Source organism: Aulonocara sp. 'chitande type north' Nkhata Bay, linkage group LG15 (genome assembly GCF_057382095.1).
Source record: "Aulonocara sp. 'chitande type north' Nkhata Bay isolate Kocher_YH1m ecotype deep benthic linkage group LG15, A_spYH_male_GT1.1, whole genome shotgun sequence".
Taxonomy (NCBI): domain Eukaryota; kingdom Metazoa; phylum Chordata; class Actinopteri; order Cichliformes; family Cichlidae; genus Aulonocara; species Aulonocara sp. 'chitande type north' Nkhata Bay.
This window is the reverse complement of record NC_141358.1, coordinates 23,748,595-23,770,015: the sequence shown is the minus strand read 5'-3', so window position 1 is coordinate 23,770,015 and position 21,421 is coordinate 23,748,595. Positions and strand designations below refer to the sequence as shown.

The window sequence follows — 21,421 nt, the reverse complement described above, 5'->3', positions numbered from 1 at the left end:
TGTTCTTCACATCTGTTTAGATGTGAAATATCAGATATTAAGTGATGAATAAGTGGAAAAAAAGCTATGAATGCATATGATTCCAGTATTATAATATTGTTATTTTAAGCTATTCAAAAGGACTGAAAGAACGTCCACCACCAGGAAAGGAAAACTTGGCTTCCTTCTGGACCTACTGTGTTCAGAGTGTGCCATGTTTATGGAGAATTTGGTCCTAAAATGGAGACTCCAAGGCAGGTTTATATGAACAAAAATTAACCTTTATGTCCAGGTGGCTGAAGAAAACAGGGTTCAAAAGTTATCCAAAACAGAAAACACATGAGCCAAAAACCTGAACACAATGCACACAGGAGCAGAGGCTATCACAATAAGACAGGACACAAACACTGAGACGAAGACACAGACAAAAGGTAAACAACCACCAACTATACATGGGACACCTAACAGAAACGCAGAGTAGACACAGGGAGCATAGGACAGGAAAACCTTGAATGACTAAAAATGATAACTATGAATACAGAATATGAACAAACACATAATCTAAGCAAAACTCAAAACAGGTTCAAATCAAACACAGAATTTTGAAGAGAAATTTAAAGTCAAAAACTGGAAACACGGAAACACTGGCTCCGAAACCCAGAATGTGTTACGATTCTGTACAAGTGGCAGATAACGACACAGACTGATGCCAAAATAAAAGCTTCTGAGAAATGTATGTGCAGCATAAGATAATGCTTACACACAGCCAGTAATAAGGAATTTATTTATAGACTATTACATTTTACAGTAGAATTAGCTTTATTATTTATTATTATTTATACATTTTATGATGGAAAGCACAGACTAAAATCTGCTGTGAGAAAATGTGTTAAAATAAGCAGAGTATGTGGCTTGGCCTGATGGACCAATCTCCTAGCTGGCTTTACTCTGTACATTCAAGTCCATGTTCACCATGTCTCTGTGTAAGCTGTGAGCAAATCTAGTTTTTGATAAAATATGCAGCAGTTGTAAGATGATTGTTTGCCCTGAACACCGTCTGACTCAGTTATGATTTTGAATACCCTGAAAACTCGGCTTCAAATATGGACAGTTGCTCTGGAGTTAATGATACCAGCTCGTTTCTTTTTTTACAACCATCTGATCCCTTTACAACACCACCACCCAGTGGACAGACGTCATCACTGCATCATGATCAACAAAACCGTTCCGAGGTCAAATGTAAGCATGTAATAGCTTTTTATTTCATTTATTTTACCTGTATAAGATAAGATCCAGCATAAACTATTCGTTACGTAGGTATCATGTACATTGTATTATTTGCTTGTAATTATTAATAAACATGTAAATATTAATTAATGAAGACCAGAGTTCAGCAAAACTGTTGCAGCTGGAGATGGTTTGAATCACTTATAGACTGTCGGGTAGCTTCATCTATACAAATATAGAAGAAACACGTCTATTTTCTCAGTTTAGAATCACGAATTAACTCCACACGTCTTTGGACTGGACCGTGGGAGGAATGTGGAGGACAGGGAGAACATACAGGCACAGAACACAGGACCTTTTTACTGTAAGGCTGTGTGCTAACCACTGCACCACCATGCCACTGTGCTAACAAAGCCTAGCCTCTGTGACCCTGAATTGTTATGATCAGTGGTCCCCAAAAAAAAGTTAAGTTAAATTAGGATACAGCATTTTAGGAGCTTAGTGTAGACTAAAGTTCCTACAGTTTTACAAGTTGCTGAAAGACCTTATTATATGACTAATGGGCTGAAGCCCTAAAACATCAGAGTATCAAGACTATTTTGTTTTTGGACTTTCAGCACTGACAGACTTTGTTCTGGGATCTTTCCAGTAAATCTTCTTTACTAACCAGACAGAAAGCACTCAGTGAATGGGTTAAAATAACACTATCAAGCATTGGACAATAACCAACAAAAATATTTTTCTCCCAATTATTATTATTTTTAGTCATTAAATATCCCCAGACTATATAAAAATGTACTTGTAGCAGTTACAGTGTCTTCTTTCTGTATTTGTGTTGGTGACACTGGGAGTTCCTGCAGCCATGCTTCCAAGCATCAGAGGACGCACTGAAAACATGTTGAGACACACTTGGCTCTGGGATTTCTGGCACTCAGTTCAGGGAAAATAGCCAATCTGCATGTAACATGGAGACAGGTGGTTTCCTATTGGTTTTGGCATGACCAGTTTAACCTTTATGAGAGTTTGTTCTAGGACAAGGGAGGAGAGATGATGTTTTTTTTACACTAGTAACTTTTAAATGACTTTTTTCCTACTGTGCTGTTTTCCCCCTTTTTGAATGTAGTGTTATTATGTTATGTTGTGAATGTGTGAATAAGACTTTAGACTTGGCACAGAAGTTTGCTTGTTTAGTGCAAAAAAACCCAACAACAGCAAAATTATGACAAGCAAATGATAATAATGATGAGGAATAATGATAAATGAAAAGGGAATTCATTGGTTTCTATTCATTTGAAGTATTCAAATTCTCGTAAAAGATGCAAACAAATAGGAGTTTACATGAATACTGAAAATAATTTTGTGCCACTAAAAACTCTGAAAAGAGGTTATGACAGAAAACAATAAAAGGAATGCCAATCAAACTTAAATTGGTTAAAATATAATGTCTATGTATAAGATAGTGCAGCAGTCTCTGAGTATTGGATTCTATATAAAAATAAAAAAAATTCTCTTTGGATTATCGTGTGTTAAATTGTAAAATAACTGGGTTTGTAGATAAAATAGGACCTGATGCTGCTGTTATCCCCCGTCAACCAAAACACTTCACTTGTACTTAACCCTTTAAGTATTTTTATTCATCTTTAGGCATTAAAATAATAAAAATACTAAATAAAAATTCTGATTGAGGTTGTCATAATTCATGCATGACAGGGTTAAATAACAATGATTACAATGAAGCACGTCATACAACTATAATAACATTAAATGACCAGTGGGTGGCAGGGTATGGAGTGACACATTAGTGTCCAATGTAGTGGTTTATGTGCAAGTATAGCATCAACACTGACACGTATACAAGAAAACAGCCTTTGAATAGCTGCCCATTGTAGTGACCACTATGTCTGAAAGGGTTAAACAAACAAAAACCATTAAACTCAATTTAACAGTTCAACATCTTAACATATGGTTTGAACAATCCTGGACGAGCCCCCAAACATAGCAAACAGGCTCAAGGTAAATAATATGTTGATATGTAAGAGTCCACACATGAGATCTACTAAGTAAACACAAAAGCAACAATGTTGTGTGCAAGTCAGTATAGAAATCATAAAGAAGGGGAGGTAAAACAGTTAACTGGGCTATATTTGTGTCACTGTATAGGTCTTTGACTATGCAGAGTGAAACATTAAGTGTATGCAACCAGTGTACATGTGCTTACATGCAAAAAACAATGGTGTTTAACAGGAATGCTTGGAAGCCATGCATGAATAGAAATTAATGGAAGTGACACTACAAAAGACAAATGAGACAAAAACATCATAACAATTGTATGAAAATGATAAAATTGCACGATTGTCCAAGTACTCACTGCAACTCTGTGGTGAGTTAGATCTCAGAGGATAGATGGGACAAGGGACTACAGCAAGCAAAACCCATTTGAGTGTTTCCCTGGGCACCTAGCTAAGGTTTCAAAGTCAGAGATTTGAAAGTCGGTAAGTTTGATGTTAAACAGAATAAAGCTAAGAGTGTCACGGCTGTGGCAGCAGCTGTGTGGTGTAGAGAAGAAGGACCCAAAATGCAGGCACCTGCTGTGATGCAAGGGAGCTTTATTGTAGAAGGTGAAAATAACAAAAGCAAGGACAGAACGAAACATATAACCCAAACTGGGGAAACTAATAACAAACAAAACCCGAAACCATAACTCACGGAATAACACTCAGGGAAAAACATATGGAGGTGACACAGGGGATGAAGAGCGGAGAATGGAGAGCAGAGAGACGCGGATATTCACCAAGTTACATAGCAGAGGCAGACACACAATATAAATACACACCAGGTAATCAGGAAATGATACACAGGGAAGGACACAGCTGAAACTAATGGGCATGACGAGACACAGACCTTCAAAGTAAAACAGGAAATTCACAGACTGTTTAACAACACAAACTCAGGGACATGAACAGAGCACAAGGGGAGAGCACAGGGAGGAATAGTAAAACACTAAACACAAGAACCAAAACCCTAGGAACTAAGAAAACAAAAATTAACCCGAAACATAAGATGCCACCAATATTAAACACAAAACGCTGCGTCTAACAACCCAGAACCATGACAAAGAGGTGATGGGAATATGAGAAACATATTTAAATATCTCAGGAGACTGCATGTTAAAAAAGTCATATCTAACCATATGGTTTTAGATTGTTATCTTAATTATCCCAACAGATTTGTATTGGTGGAAATATCAGGTTTGCAGAACAACACTTTTATTCACAAATTCAATTAGTTGTCTTCCACACACATATGGACAAACAAACAGTTTTCTATCTTTATAAGGAACCTCAGTGACACACGGACCTCACAAAGATAGGCTGACACATACACACTGGCTCAGCTCGGTGTGTATTTGGGTGAGAGCCATGACGCTTGCTGCTGGTTGACATGTTGCATCGCAGCGTGACTTTCTGAAGCAGCAGTGGGTTGTTCAGAGCTGATGACGCCAATCAGGACTATGAATAACACACACATGCACACACAGACACACACAAAGACAGAGGGAAAGGAGTACACCTTGTGCGTCACTCGGATTATAAATGCCACCAGCTTTCCTCCCAAACATTTGTCTTTCCTTTTTTCCAGTTCGGTTAGTGCTGCAAAATCATCATATTTTCCCATTTTGTAAAAAGATTATTATAAAAAAAACACACAAAATAAAACTACCAACCGGTTTCATTTTTAACTTTTGAAATGCCATCATCTTTAAGCTTAGATAACGTCCCAATCATCCCTCAAATTACTGTATGTGGAATAAAACATTTTATATTCATGTTTTTTTATGCTCAAGCCACAGTTTATTAAGTTCATGGTTTATTTTTTGTTCTCGAAACCCAACTCTGTGCGTGTGTTTGCTATGTTTTCCATTTTCCAAACACTACAAGCAGACAGCAAATAATTTGCCTGCTTCAAACGTCACTCTGTTTTCTCAATCCTTTTATTGGCGTAAGCTCTGAAACCAATTTCAGTAAAATGACAAATATATACCAGAGTGAAGAAGATCATGTAAAAACAACAGCATAAAATTCCCCAAAACAAACCCAAAAAATGTCACATATTATTAAATAACAGCGATGAACATTATTTTGCATAAAGATCTCATGGTGCAAACGATTGTTGGAATTTTAGAGAAGTTTATTTTCAATAAAACCATTTCTTAGCTACAATAACGCCTTCAGATTTTCTCAGTTACGGAACCGGCAAATATGTGAGCCAAATGTGGTCTTACAGTAAGAATGGTCTCTGCACACCTGACATCTGGGCCGTCTAAGTCATCAATGTAGTCAAGGCCAAATATGGCTCACAGAAAACTGCAGGGGTGGGCCACATATGGCCCAAATATTCATTCCAGTGTCAGTGCAATCATTAAAGCAAAACAATTCATTCTTTGATATCCGTGGGCTTCATCTCAAACGGACATATTTTCATTCAACATTGTTGTATTTTGTAGTAATAAACTTTTTGACTTCGCTGTCTGTTGACAATAAATCCAAAATGTAAATCACATGATCCAATTTTTCTGTCCTCGCTAAGGAAACACACCGGAAAAACTCACGGGACTCGTAGGAGACTCAAATGTACAACAAGAGGAAGAAAAAAATGACTGAAAAACAATTCACACACAAACAAGGAGCCAGGAAGAAAATGAAGGAAAAACAGGGCTGCACAACAAAGGAGCACAATTAAAGACCAAGGGGAACACAGAAGTACAAACACTGTGGACTGATTGGGGATAAGACACCAGTGCACACAGGAGAAGATAATCAGACAGGGAGGAAGCAAAAAGTAAAAGAAGAAGCATGAGAAAACCAACAATCAGAAAAGACACCAGAAACTGAACATGATGCAGAGAAAAGGGAAAACTTAGAAATGAAAAAAAAAACATCCCAAAAATCCAACACACACACACACACACACACACACACACACACACACACACACACACACACACACACACACACACACACACACACACACAGAATCGGGTCTTGGCAGAGTTATCACTCCTGTCACAGTCTCTCTGGGAGCCTTGGCTCTCGGTATAACAGCGGACAGTTTCAAGGTAAAAACGTGCAGGTAAGTGTGTAGATGCAGGATGTTCCCGTACGTGTGTTGCTTTGTGCTCCATACTTGTGTGCGTGTGAATTTATTGGCTTTGTTCCTTCATAATATTGATGAGTGCAATAACTCTTCTGCAGGGCACGCACACACAAACACACAAACACACAGAGGAGAACTATCAATTCAGCTGATGTCTCTAAGAAGGAAAAGGGTTTGTTGAATCATAAACAGGCTATTTTTATCACTTATGCGTATATGTGTAATTGAAATTGATGCCATCTTTCCCCTGAATCTCCGATAATAAATTTTTCAGATCTACCGCCCCACACACACAGACACACATACATGCACACACACAAACAGCTGTATTACAGCAGTTGAGGCTCTACCCACAAGTCAGCTGGAGCTGACACAGCCTGCAGTGTGGGTAATGTCACCTGAAGGTGCAGTCTGCACATGCTCTGCCTGTCTGGCACAGAGGAGGATCAGAGGGCTGTAGTTATAGTCGGGATAATAAATCACAGACATACATCCACTCTGGAAAACACATTCGGCTGAATTAAATATTCAGTTTTTGCTTTAAATTCCCTTTTCCTTATTGCACAATGCGTGACAGCAACTTATTTAAAGCCTAAAATGTAATCACAATTGATGATGCTGTTCTTACAGTAGCCATGACTGTAAGTTGTAAATAACTCTAACTTTATCAAGAATTGATAGATTAGTCCTACCTAAGGTTGATCAGCGGCGAACACATTTGTGCTACAGATGCAATTAGACATTTAATAAAGTTTGTCTATTAGGGCCAGGGGCTCTGTTAAAACGAAAAAGAAGAGCTGGGAGACAGTTGGGAGACCAAAACAATCCAACTTTGCAGGGGCTAATTTTACATCAGAAAGAGGAAGTTGACTGACAAGCAGCCCTGAAGAATGTTTCACTTGTAATTTGTTTGAGGAACTTGTTTGATCACGATATGCTCGGTAAACGTCTGAAAATCCCTTTGCCTGAAAGTCTGAATCAGAGTGGTGCTCCTGGTGTTTTCTTAATCTCTCAAGCTGAAAACAGGACAGCGTGCAAGATCTAAGACCCCCTTTCAAGAATCTGTTCTTATTTTTTTCACTCAACTTTTCCATCATCTTTTCTGTCCAAATATACCACATATTTGGACAGAGACCTGAGAGGTCAAACTCAATGCAACTTAAGCAAACAAAAAAATGATGCAAAAGTAGAACCCGCCCTCAAATCTGTCCTCAGATGTCTCAGGGTCAACGCACAATAAAGTGGAGTGAAGCCTGTGTGAAAGTAAGCCCAGCCTCTCCTCATTCCCAGAGTGCTAATCACTGCCACTTTATGAAAGCCGGGGTGTTTGTGAGATCCTGCACATGCAAGGTGTACTAACTGTTGGTGTCTTATTTAAACTGGCTAACCATGAATGTAGTTTTTTACATGCAGAGTTATGAAAAAGTGCATCTTTAAACCCCAAATCATTTTTTTACTAAGTATATCCAAGTAGTTTTCATATGTAAATGTAACAAATCAGCAAGTGACACAATAACACTGTAACCTTATATGTTATGTATACATAAATACAAGCTATTTTATGAAAAGAGACATTTATAAGACTATGCAGTAACAAAATGGAGTGATATGTCTGTATTTTCACTGCCGATGAAGAAAGAAAAAGCACAGGCAAAAATAGGAACGTCTGTTATATGATGATTAGATCAGAAGCCATATGCTACTTACAGCTTTAAATAAAGTAGGACCTTTGAGAGGATGAAGGGTGCATTTGGAAGACACTTGGGACTGGAACCATCTACATCGGCTGTGAAGAACAGCCTGGATGTCTGAAAGCTGCCAACATGGGCACTTGGAGGACACCCAGATGGAGAGGATCCCAAGAGACTCACTGGATCAGAAAACAGACTTCGTCATTTGTCCCGTAAACAAAAAACTCAGATCCAGGTAATGTGTGTGACTGCTGTGCAGAGATATTTTGGTTCAATCACTTCAATGACTTCGAAGAGGTTTAAACCATTTCACGTGAAATCAACAAAACAATTTAAACTCACAAAGAATAAAAAAAAACAAGGTTAAAAAAAATCTGAACATAAAGGGTGGAAAAACTCTAGAAAAGGAAGTCAATAGAAAATCATAATCACAATGAAACTGTTAATATATTTGTGAAAGTTCAAAATTCAGTGGCTGTAAAGAAAGCCGTTTATTTTAAATCCTATAAATAAACTGTTATCCTTATATTTTATTCCTGAGTGCTGAAACCTTTTTAGTGGCACCAAAAAAAGCTGAATTTCAACATCTGACATTTACAGTTTGGCTGCAAAGTAGTGCTAAATTTACAAGCTGCACTTTCAGCCAGTTTTACTCTGACTTTCTTTCTTCTTTCTTTTTCTATTTTAAAATGTTCATTTCTACAGGTCGTCACATTCAGTGCACCGGTGAGCCAAGTTGTCAAAATGATTTCACAGTATTAATTAACTTGATTATTTTATTCATTTTTTCACTTTGCCTGCTAAATATGAATTGAGGAGCTGAAGACATACTACTTTTTACCTAATCATGTTGTAGTATCGTTTCAACAATCAAGTTATTACATTGCTTAAGTTTTTAGATTCCACTTACTGAAACTCAACACAGACAGCTGGACCTTTATCTGGAATTTCACTTTGACTTTTTTGTGGTAACTACAAAAATCCCTAAAAGCAAACATTCAAGCGTTCCTGCACCATCTGCACAAACCTACACAAACCCCCGAGGTCTACATGATGAAGACTAATGAGACGTGCAGGTCTGCTGGTACCGTCTGTCAACCCTCCATCTTCAGGTCTCCTTCTCTGCCTTGGTTGACTTCAGCTCCTGATCCGTCCTGTTGCTGATGGAGATAAGATTTGTTTTTAAAATCTGTTTTGTGTATTTTCATTAATGTTGCAGATTAGACTAGAACACCTCACAGGTGAGATATTTCAGGTACATCTTACTGGGAGGAGGCCCAGGAGCAGACTCAGGGCATGCTGAGAGATTATGCCTCTCAGCTGGCCTGAGAAAACCTCGGTGTCCCTCCCTCGGGTTGAGCTGCAGGAGTTGATCTAGGTGCAGGAGGTCCGGGCATCTCTCCTTAGACTGTGATCTAAACCCAGATAAGCAACAATAAATGGATGGATGCTACTCAAGCTTAATGCTCTAAATTCTGGTATATATTTGTGGTTTTATGGTGGTCAAAATTGAAATAAAATTAAAAAAAAACAACAACAAAAAAAACAACCCAGACAAACAAGAAAAGTAAAGTTAAGGTAGTTTTTGTTTGACTAGATTTCCACTTTGATTAGCGATCTCGTCTTCCACGAAGATCACCAAATGTAGAGTGTAGGTTAACTGTTAAGACTATGTAAGCTGGACCCTGAGGTTTATTATAAACTGAGTTGCAGAGTTGCTTTCTACAAGGGGAATTTGTACAGTAGCTGGTGAGGAATGGAGGCTGGAGCTGGCACATGGCTCTGATGGTTGGGCTTTGGAGGGTTTAACAAGGTTGTGGGCACACTGATGAGGAGATGACTGCATGGTGGAGAACGGAGAGAAGAGTTGTGGTTTAAACGCTCCAAGCTTAGTGTGAAGATGAGCTTCAAGTGTGCCAGGTGATTTAGCATGATCTGCTATGCCCAGTGTAAACACCTACACCAGAGAGAGGGCTAAACAAACAGGAGACACGAGGAAGGAGAAAACCGAGGGAAACGAAGAGAAGAGGAAAAAAGGAAAGCGTTTTATTTCAAAGGCAATAATATGTCCGCATTTTTGTTCTTATTTATTTTCCTGGCAAAATTCTGAATTTCCTTTGCATTTATTTCGATTTTTTTTTACACCGTTTTACTTTCCAAGTGCAGCACTGAGCGTCAGTTTGTCATCGACTGCAACCTTATTTTGAGAATGGCCTGCAGTAATGTGGTATTGCCCTTCACGCTCCAGTGTGCAGTAACTATATCTTGCAGAATAGTTCAAAGCTGACAAGGTCCTTCGGTCAGAAAATTAAACCACATGCATAACTGCTGTTTAACCAAAGCGCTTTGGTCTCGTAAAAAGCAGTTTTTAATCAAAGAGACGCAGATAAGTAACAGGCATAATGTCCACAGAGGGGGTCGCTCTGCGGCTCTGCTCCGGCCTCTAACTTGCACCACAAACGAGAAGATGGTTCCAGTAAACAGCCAACAAACAACTTATCTGCATCCATATCTGGCACTGGTTAGATACTCACCCACAAATGGAACAGATTCACCGATTACAGATACGCTGATTCACTAACGGCACCTGTTTTTTATGTAACTCAACTCAGAGCTGGGAGGGAAAAACAAGACAGTCAGCAGTTTTTCAGGCAGGCAGATGCCAGCTGCTACCTGGAAGTCCTTGGCTCGGTTTGAAAGTGAGCAAGATTTGGTCCTTTTGATGGAATAATGTTACTCTCTCTCTCCCCCTTTTTTTCATTAAATAAATCCCAGTATCCCTGTGACTCAGGGTGTTTTATGAGGTCTAGGTTTCTTGATTGACTTCCAGGAAACAGAAGAAAAACAACATTTGTCATTTCTTCCAAATGGCTAAATCTGTGCATGCAGTACCTCAGTGAGCCAAAAGGGGTCAGTGTGTAACTGTGGTTCTGCAAGCAACTGTTAATTTCCCTCCTTTCTTTCTCTTCTTGTCGCTTGTTTTTCTGTCCTGTTTTTGTTTTGTTTTATCTTTTTTCTTTTCTCTGCTTGCCTTCTCAGATATGAAGATGTTCCATCCTTCCTATCTCATATCGTCTTTCCTCTTTTCCGCCTCTTCTCCTCTTTATAGGAAATTTACTCCTCTGTCCCCTCATCTAAATCTTCCTTTGGCCCCCTCATGCATTTCTCTCTCTTCTTCTTTTGTTTTTTTTTTTCATCCATCTCAAACTCTCCCATCTGTTTAAATGTCTAGTTTTTCCCATCATCTTCTGGCATAGTTATCATTTCCTTCCCTCCCTTTTACTGCTTGTTCAGAATAACACTCTCCTCTCCCCTCTCGATCATCCTTTTGCAAATTTCCCAACTCCATTAGTGTCGACTCTCCTCCCTTTTATAACTTCAGTTATTAAAGTTTCAGTTGTATCATTTCTGCACATTTTATCTCTCACGTTTGTTTTCTTGTTGAAAGAGGGAGGATTTTCCACACCTTTCCTATCCTTCTTCTTCTCTCTGTGCCATTCTCCTCTTTCGTGTCTCCTTATGTATGTCTCCTCTACATTTTTGTCCTCTCTCCCGTCTCTGTTTCTCTCACCACATTAAAATCTTCCATTAACCTTTGTCTCGCTTCCCTTCTTCTTGCTATTTCTCCTTCTACTTCAGCTCGTCTAATCTTCTCATCTCTATATATTTTATCTTTTTTTAATTGCTTTTGGAGATCATGGGAGAAAGCTTTTTGTTGGGTTGCCCATTTTATCTCATCATTTTTCTCCTCTCATCTGACCATGTTTGCTATTTTCTTCTTCTTCTATTTTTTTTAAACAAATGTTTGTTTATAAGAGCAGTTGCCCTAATAAGTAAATTTGCATCTGTTTTTGTCCTCCTATCCACTCTCTCGTCTCCTTTGTCCAGTTTATTCAGGAAGCACAGCGAGGCTCCTCTCCCGTATTTCTCTGGGTTAATTTCACCTCCTCTTCTCTCCACTTAAAAGACAAAGGAATTAATTTTAGAATTCTTCATGCTGGCATCTCCCTTAGAGAAAAAAAGAGCTATCACTTCTTTCCATTTGGACACACGCACACACACACACACACACACACACACACACACACACACATAGTTGGGAAGGATTTTTTGCTAATTCCCTCTCTTTTTCCTGGCAGCTAAATATGGAAAGTTGTTTATTCCAATGAACAGATGCCTCTATGACACACAAACACACACACAGACCATCAAAGACACACATACACATATGCACACAGACCTGTAAAGTAGACATATCACATTCAAACACAGAGACCACCCGTGGCTCCGGGTGTGTGTGTGTGTGTGTGTGTGCGCGCGCGTGTGAGACACACACTGAGTTGTGTGTTTCCCACTAAACGAGGCAGTGATCAGCTGAAACATCACACTTTGCCGTTTGATGTGATGCTTCCTCCTCCCGCAGGGAATAAAACTCCAAATATTCTCATTCCTTCTTCTCCTGCGCAGAAGGAAAAATGTGATCTGAGCAGATTTTTTAGGCGGGTATGTTGGATCGCTCAGGCGAGGACAGGCTAAAACCACACTCGGGCCAGATTTACCCTTTGTCAAGTCTCGCCTCTCCTCCGCGCTCCTTGGTTACGGTTGCTCGGTAGAACAAACAATAACCAAAGAGAGTCTGTTTCCATTGAAAACACCTGTTGATTTAATTGACCCGTATTTCTATTCAGCCTCATTCAGCCAGTGTGGTTTCTATCAGAGTAGCAGACGATGAAATGACTGTTCATTATGAATAGCTATAAAACCCAATAAAATTCATTATCAGCGCCATCTAGGGTGCTGATAATGTTCAGAATTAGTTCACAAACATACAACCATAAGTAACCAAATTTCACTGTCATAGGTGGAGTTGTCCTGCAGGACATGATATTTTAGAGCAGTTTAGAACAGCAGGGTCAGCACTGCAAGTCTCCAAGTCTTTGCATAGTCCAAAAACATGCGCACTGGATGAACTGGTGATTGTAAATTGGGTGAGGTGTCAATGTATGTTCGTCTCCATGTGTTTGACCTGCAGCTTGGTGACCTTTTGCCCTATGACAGTTGATGGAGGAAGATGAATGGATAACATATGTCTATATTAAAATATCCAATTTAATGACATTAAAAAGCATGTCTGCAGTTTGTGACTCTATGGATAATTTCCATCAATTTGACTCCGATGCTTGATGGCAGCTGTTGTCAATCACTGTCCACCAATTAGAGTCACTGAACTTTACTTTTTTCAACTGTGTTTGTGTGGTTGGTGCCTCTCAGAGGATTTTTAATGAATTACCTGACCAGTAATACCTACTAGTATGTCTTGATGTGTGTTACAGACAATCCAAGAAGTTTGTGCTTTTGTTTAGGTGAGCGAAATTATTTTATTAATCTTTTACTCAGCAGTAATTTGCAGGTACATTACAGCCACATCTGTATCTGAAGCCACAAAACATCGTAATATAAACTTGTTTAGAAATTATTACCTCAGGATGGACTTGGTTGCAAAATAACCACTTTTTACACATATTTATATTGTATTTATAATTATGATAATAACTCTTTGGGTCAAACATAACACATGTTCATCCAAATGCCACACAGCAATCACAACAGTTGTCGGCACCTTCACACTCTTTATTCACTGTCAGCTTGGCCTTGTGTGGCTGCAGCTTCAGTGCCACTTCTCAGTCACTTGTCAATAAAGACAAATTAAACTTCCAATTCCATTTCCTCTCAGCACAAACACATTACAAAAAGAAAATGCCCGTCCCTCAGAGACTCTTGTCATATTACATCAGCGATGGCGAAGGCCAACCCGAGGATAAAGTCTGCTTAAAAGCTCAAACACCCAGAAGTACGACCTGTTAAAACTCAGAGATGAATTCATAAATCATTCACGTTGTGATTGGTATTATGCAGGAATAAACAGTGTAAATGTGAGTAATAGCAGATGTACGAGTCAGTAATCTGCTGACTTTATACTCAACAAAATCAAAATCGACCCTCACATGATGAAGTGTCAGTGTGATTTATTTAAATTGGAATTACTTGATAATCTCTCAGAGTCTGACGGTGAAAAAGCCAGGGGATTAAAAGGGGTATTATCACTCTTTAAAACTTTATAAGGGCAGGTTTTCACATGTGAAGTTGACCTGTAAGATCATATCAAGGTCTAAAACTATTTCCACCACCTTGGGAGCTGGATCATGTGGAGTTGTTTGTACTTAACAGGGACCATGAATGGTCCATAGTGATTTTTTTTAATGGTGATAAATAAGAGGGAGGATATGCGACGGTCAAAGCTAAGTTTTAACTCTGGGAAAAAATCTGTGTCCACTTCTTTGTGCATATACAAATAGGAATGTATTTACAATGCAGGAGCAGACACTAAAGGTTCATTCCAGGACACGTCACTCTGTTAACCCGAATTATTGTTACTAGTGTGACCTTATGGGTCATGCTAACTTTGTACATCTTGATGCATTCTCAATCATTCAGGAAAGTTAGTCTCCAAAAGTTGATTCTGTTCATCTGGACGTAGCATTTTTGTGGGAGAAACGTTTCATCACTCATCCAAGTGACTTCTTCAGTCTCAGCTGACTGTTTCTCCAATCTTATAAACAGTACATTTGCATAATGACTGAAACCAGCCCACTGAAGGAACAATGGGCTGGGAGGTCAGTTCCTTAATCATAATTATGCAAATTCTCATGACCATTGATCAGCAACCACTGACCAAAACCCACTGACCAAAACCCACTGACCAAAACCCACTGATCAAAGACCACTGATCAATGGCCATGAGTACCATTCACAGAGAATTGGGGAATGGCTGCAATCACAGCATTGTAAGATGGCGAAAGATGTACCCTTTGGCCCGCTGGTGGGCAGCTCTGAACACCACATCCAGAACACCCTGGATTTTGTTGAGAAGGTGAGAGATGTCATTATGGAGGCAGATGAAACCATGGTCTTGTACGACGTTACATCTCTCTTCACTTGCATCCCGGTCACGGTAGCGTTGGAGGTAGTCCGTAAGAGATTACAGGATGACACCAACCTCAGCAACAGGACCACTCTCAGCATCGACCAAGTGTGTTTGCTTTTGGAACTGTGTCTTCATTCCACCTACTTCACATACAAGGGTCAGTTCTACAGGCAGAAACACGGGTGTGCCGTGGGCTCCGCAGTTTCACCCATCGTGGCCAATTTATACATGGAAGAAGTGGAAAAGAGGGCTTTGCTATCCTACCCTGGAACACCACCAAGCCATTGGTTCAGATATGTCGATGACACCTGGGTGAAAATCAAATCTGAGGATGTACTACACTTCATGGATCATATTAACTCGGTGGACCGACACATCAAATTCACCAGGGAGGTTATGAAAAGGGGCAGGTTAGCCTTCTTAGACTGTGAGATTTCCATCAGTAATGGGGGACATCTAAAAGCTGACGTGTACCATAAACCTACACATACGGATCAGTATCTAAGGTTTGACTCTCATCATCCACTGGAGCACAAACTGGGTGTCATCAGGACGCTACAACACAGAGCGAACACCATCCCCACAGACACAGCGGCCAGGAAAGCTGAAGAACAGCACATCAAGAAGGCCCTGAGTAAATGTGGTTATCCCAGCTGGACTTCTGTCAAAGCAGGAAAGGCACCTAAAGAAAGCTCCAGCCGATCCAGGAGAGAAGGATGACCGGTGCCCAGGCGAAAACCTATAATGATCCCATATGTGTCAGGAGTGTCAGAGCAGTTGAGACGGATTTTTTCTAAACACCAGGTCTCTGTGGCTTTTTAACCCCAGAACACGGTGCGCCAAAAATTGGTCCATCCCAAGGATCGGGTCCCCCGACACAAACACAGTAACATAGTGTACGCTGTTAAGTGCCAGGAGGATTGCCAGGATTTATACATCGGGGAAACCAAACAACCTCTGGCGAAGCGGACGGCACAACACAGAAGAGCTACCTCGTCTCGCCAGGACTCTGCGGTCTATTTACACCTACAGGCCAGTGGACACTCTTTGAAGGATGAGGATGTACACATCCTGGACAGGGAGGAACGCTGGTTTGAGCGCGGAGTCAAGGAGGCCATTTACGTGAAAAGGGAAAGACCATCTCTGAATCAAGGAGGGGGCCTAAGGGTACATCTTTCGCCATCTTACAATGCAGTGATTGCAGCCATTCCCCAACTCTCTGTGAATGGTACTCATGGCCATTGATCTGTGGTCTTTGATCAGTGGGTTTTGGTCAGTGGTTATTGATCAACGGTCATGAGAATTTGTATAATTATGATTAAGGAACTGACCTCCCAGCCCATTGTTCCTTCAGTGGGCTGGTTTCAGTCATTATGCAAATGTACTGTTTATAAGATTGGGGAAACAGTCAGCTGAGACTGAAGAAGTCACTTGGATGAGTGACGAAACGTTTCTCCCACAAAAACGCTACGTCCAGATGAACAGAATAAACTTTTGGAGACTAACTTTGTACACTTTAACGGTTTTGTTGAGCTTCGGGGGAAAGTCACACAAAGTCACTGGTTTATCTGCACGATAGCACAAGATCTCTACACTCAGGTAGGTGATACAAAGATTATACACAGCTGTGGCACAAAAATGGGTGGGAAACAGAATAGAGGCAGGAAGTAGAATAACTTGGTTATGTCAAAAGTGTTTTCCAAATTAAACATGAAGTGACAAAACTGAAACCAAGCATACCTTACATAATAAAAGATACTTTATATCATTTTGTGTTAGTTTAAACTTCTTAGCTTTTTTCAGCTTAGGTACAAAAAAGATCTTTTGCTTACTAGAGTTACAGGTTCATGATTCCCTATAAACAAACACTTGGTGATGGTGGGGAGGAACAACTTTTTTTCTCAGGTCTCAGATGAGGGCACTCATTTCCTGCATCTGGTTTAGGGGGTGAGAAGAAAGTCAAGGTGGAAAACAAGAGTACTGAGTGACCATTAAAAACAAACAGGACAAAATGTGACTACGGGAAAGGGAAAGGTAATGGTGAGGGGAGAAGAAATTCTTAGTGCATCATGGAAAGTCCCCCAGCAGCCTGAGCCTACAGAGGCATAAGTAAATGATGGTTCAGGGTCACCTGATTCAGTCTTATCTATGAGATTTATGAAAAACGAAAGTTTGAAGGCTAACTGGGTTTGGGTTTTGAAATGTTTGCTCTCTGTTGGGGTAATATGATGCTACAAGGTCTTTAAGGTACGATTAGGCCTGATTGACTCGTTGAAACTGTATGGGGGAAGACGGATTTAAATTCAGTTCTGAATTCAACAAGCAGCTAATTAATAGAAGTCAGGTATGATCTTGCTCTTTGTTTAATGTCACTGGGGAATTCTGGTCACGGTCAATTGTTTTAAGGCTTGTTAGCATTGACAGCAGAAATCAGGAGCATGGTTATCTGGGCCACAAATTCATGCTTCAAGCACTGGTCATTGTTTACAGTCAGATTATAAGTATATTTTTAAAAGATACAAAAAGACAAATAACTGATAATAGGTGATGGGCTGCAAACAGAAACCAGAAGGCTTCCGGCAACCTAATTACTCACGTAGTTTTGTTAGATGCTGAACAATTACAATAATCACCGCCCGGTGATTGACTGTAAGACTGGGACTGTAAGATGCCCAACTCAAACAACAGTTAAATATGGCTGGGCTGTGAAAACGGTGTTGATAAAAATAGCCACATATTCAGTTTTAAATACTATATGTGTTGCTTTATCCGTAAGCTGACATTTTCAGCATGAGCCAGAGAAATCTCCTAAAATTTGGCAGCGGGAGAAAACCCTACTTTATCTTTAGAGTTAATTACAGCTAGGAAAAATGCTGCAGCTAAACGTGGTATTCCCTTTCACAGACACACACACACACGCGGGCGTCCCACCACAGGCTGTCTGCTGCTAACCATTAAGGCATGTAAACAAGGCGATTTGGGTGACATACAACCAGAAATGAGAGCTTTCCCAGGGTGCGCTCACAGATCTATCCTGTGTTCGTTGGCTTGCGGCTCTGACAGAGCGGCGTCGATAGCGTGACTTTGCAAAATAACTCCCAGTTGGGAAATGACATGCTCAGCAACTTGTTTGGTGTAATTGGCTCTTAAGTACTTTCTGACAAATCATAATAGTCAGTGTTTGTGACAAGAAATGTGACTGCAGAGCCAGCAGAGGAGATATTTTTAAGATCGGGTGATCCCCTGAGCAGGAAAATGTTGGTTTTTCATTTTTATTTTTATTTTCTTCCTTGCTGCCAACAACAAGGAAGAAAAAAAATGTGAAACTGCAGCTTTGCTTTCATTATTTTAGATACACTGAATTATGACTGCACTTTGTTTAATGTTAATATGTTTGTCCACAAACATGACTGCAACTTTGGAGATGGGCGACCACCGTTTGGCCAGCCTTCAGGCCTGTCACAAGTGACTCTCTGAACTGGTGCTGGTTATCAGAGACAACCAAACATCCACAGGAATATGGTATCATTACTTCTAGGCAGGATTCGGACTTAGAGGTATTCAGAAATAATCCCATAGATGGTAGCTTAGCACCAATGGCTCCTCATGGAGTTCTGCGTACTGAGCAGAATTCCTATTGCAACAACAGATCATCAGCAGGGTAAAACTAACCTCTCTTATGGAGGTCTAAATCCAGCTCACTTCCTGTGAGAGGAAGAGCGACAGAGAAGCAACGCTGCTATGACTGCTTGTTCGCCACAAGTCAGTTATTCCTCTGGTAACTTTTCTGATATCTCCTGCCTAAAACACCGAAAGCCAGAAAAGTCATGAGACCTCACTTTTGGGTGTTGGTTAGCACTTTTGTTGTATTTAGTCCTCTTCTAGACAAAATAATGACAGCTTCGTGTCAGGGTTGAGCCAACTAATTGGAGTGATGTTGCATGTTGCATGCGGAACCACAGTCAGTCTGGAATTTTATAATATTGTTGTCCATGAGCATGCTTGCAAAGAGCTGAGAATCATTCACTCTTTTAGTGTCCACTTCATTTACATTCTCTGTCACTACTTTGATACACAGAGATGTTTTTTCTCATTCTGCCTCCTTGTGTACAAGTTTCTTTTTCCTATGTTCTGAGCATGCTTTACATTTAGCTGTGAAGCGATTGTTTCTGCCACATTTTTTGCATTTCTCACCATACACTGGACATCTGAGTTTGGTTTTTTTCATGTGATTTCCCACAGTACCTGCAGTCCACTGTGCTGCTTTGTCTCTGGCTAGCTGTTCCTTGGATAGCAATGAACCTGTCCTGAGATGGCTTTGTTGATCTCCTGGGAGAACTCTGCTGCCCTGCAAAGCTGTATGCATGTGTCAAGTATCAAGCTTTTCTCCCGCAGTAGTCTCTCCGTCATGTTGGCATTATGAATCCCACATGTTGAGTGAGTCTCTCAATGTCCAGAAATTGCAAAATTTGTCAGCAACAGCTCAGTGACATAGGTGTTGGTAGGTGTCAATCATTAAAACAGATTATTATTGATTTTTAAAATCTTTTTTGAGTTTCATGTGTACCTATTTTCAGTGATATCAATAGTGGGAAATTAACAAGGCATATAATCCTCTCTTTTTGCCATGTTTTTCAAATAACCTGTATTTGACAACAGCATAATGAAACTAGTTTTGGTGTTGCGTCTTGACCGTCTCCAGTTAGTCCAGAATGCTGCTGCAAGGCTTTTAACTAAGACATGGAAAAGAGCGCACATTACACCAGTGTTACGTTCTGTCACTGGCTTCCAGTACATTTTAGAATTCATTTTAAAATCTTGGTACTGACTTTTAAAGCTTTGAATTGTGATGCCCCTGCCTACATTTCTGATCTTTTAGAACGCAGCCTGAGATCATCTAATCAAAGGCTGTTGGTAGTCCCACGAACTCGTTTTAAGACCAGAGGAGATAGATCTTTTAGAGCGGTGGAATGCTCACCCTCCATCATTACGTTGCCTTGATTGTATTTATTCTTTCAAAAAGCAGCTTAAGACTCATTTATTTAGATTGGCTTTTAATTAGATTTGTGCTGTGTTTGATTATTGATGTATTTTATGTATTTCTGTTTCTATATTACTGTGAAGAACTTTGTGGTTTTTATCCTGTAAAATGTGCTATATAAATAAATTGATTTGGTTTGATCCCTCTACATAGATTTTAACAAAGTCCACAACCGCTGCCACCATCTTGTTGACATTTTTTCACATAGAGGTGACAGATTCAAGTGCAGCACGATTCAAATATCAGTCTCCAAGCAAGACAATTATTGTCCCATTTTCAGATTCTGTGCGATCTTATATGACTCTGAACTCATACTGTACAAGCAACAAAGCCTACTGTCTGTCTGTGGTTTGTTAATTTACAGTTTCCATCTTAAGTTTGTTTATTTTGTGCCTTCATCCCTTCGTTGAGTCTTGGCCTGTCTCTTCCATCGTCAAACGCGAACACCAACACAACATATTCGTCTATATATATTTCCACAGAAGCAGAAGTGGACTGACACTTATAATGCACTGGTATTACTGACCACTTAAAGCACTTTAGACTACAAGCCACATTCACCCATGCATTCATGTCTTTGGACTGTGGGAGGAAACCCACACAGAAAGGCGCCGGCCTCCAAAGCCAAAGGCTTCATGCTGTGAGGCAACACCAGGGGGGCACGGAGCAAATGGCGTGGGGTGGATTTAAACTCGGGCCACCGCAGTAAGGATTTAATCGCACAGTACATGTGGAGCATGCTCAACCAGGAGAGCTGCTCCAGTGCTGCACCTTTGAAAGTCAAATGGTTCATTTTGGAGACCAATAACAAGAAATGCATCGTATCACGTGCCCACTCAGCAATTCACTGAAAGGTAACCACATCGGGTCAACAGTATCCACCCCCATTACATCACTTAAATGTAAGTGACTGCATATTCATCCTCCAGTGGGCAGAAACAGATTTTAGGATTTAATCAGAAAGCAGTGGAAACCAGTGAGATAAAAGTGTTTATCCAAAAGCAGTCTTGTTAAACATAAGGCCCAGGGGCCAGAATCGGCCTGGCAAAGACGCCACTCTGGCCCACTGGACGGCTTTGGAAAATGTAATGCAGAGTGTAAATTTTAGTGCAGGTTTTACAGCTTTATTGTCCCCCTGATCCATTCATACTTTGCCAAAGTAATTAAGCAGTGGCTAAATACTTAAATGACAGGAAGGTTCCTGCTTTTTCACTGTCTACAATAGAAATTTCAATTTTTAATAAGAGGATCAACAGTGGAAAAAAATTCTGCAATTAAAAAAAACTTTTTGTAATTTTGTTTTGCAATTACAAGTGAGTCTGGGCATTGAGCTACCAGAATGTA

The 21,421-nt window shown here is 40.0% G+C and overlaps 1 pseudogene; it reads left to right on the top strand.

Moving 5' to 3' along the window:
* Positions 1 to 14,901: 14,901 nt before the first annotated feature.
* On the top strand, positions 14,902 to 16,281 carry LOC147313119 (uncharacterized; annotated as a pseudogene).
* Positions 16,282 to 21,421: the final 5,140 nt, after the last annotated feature.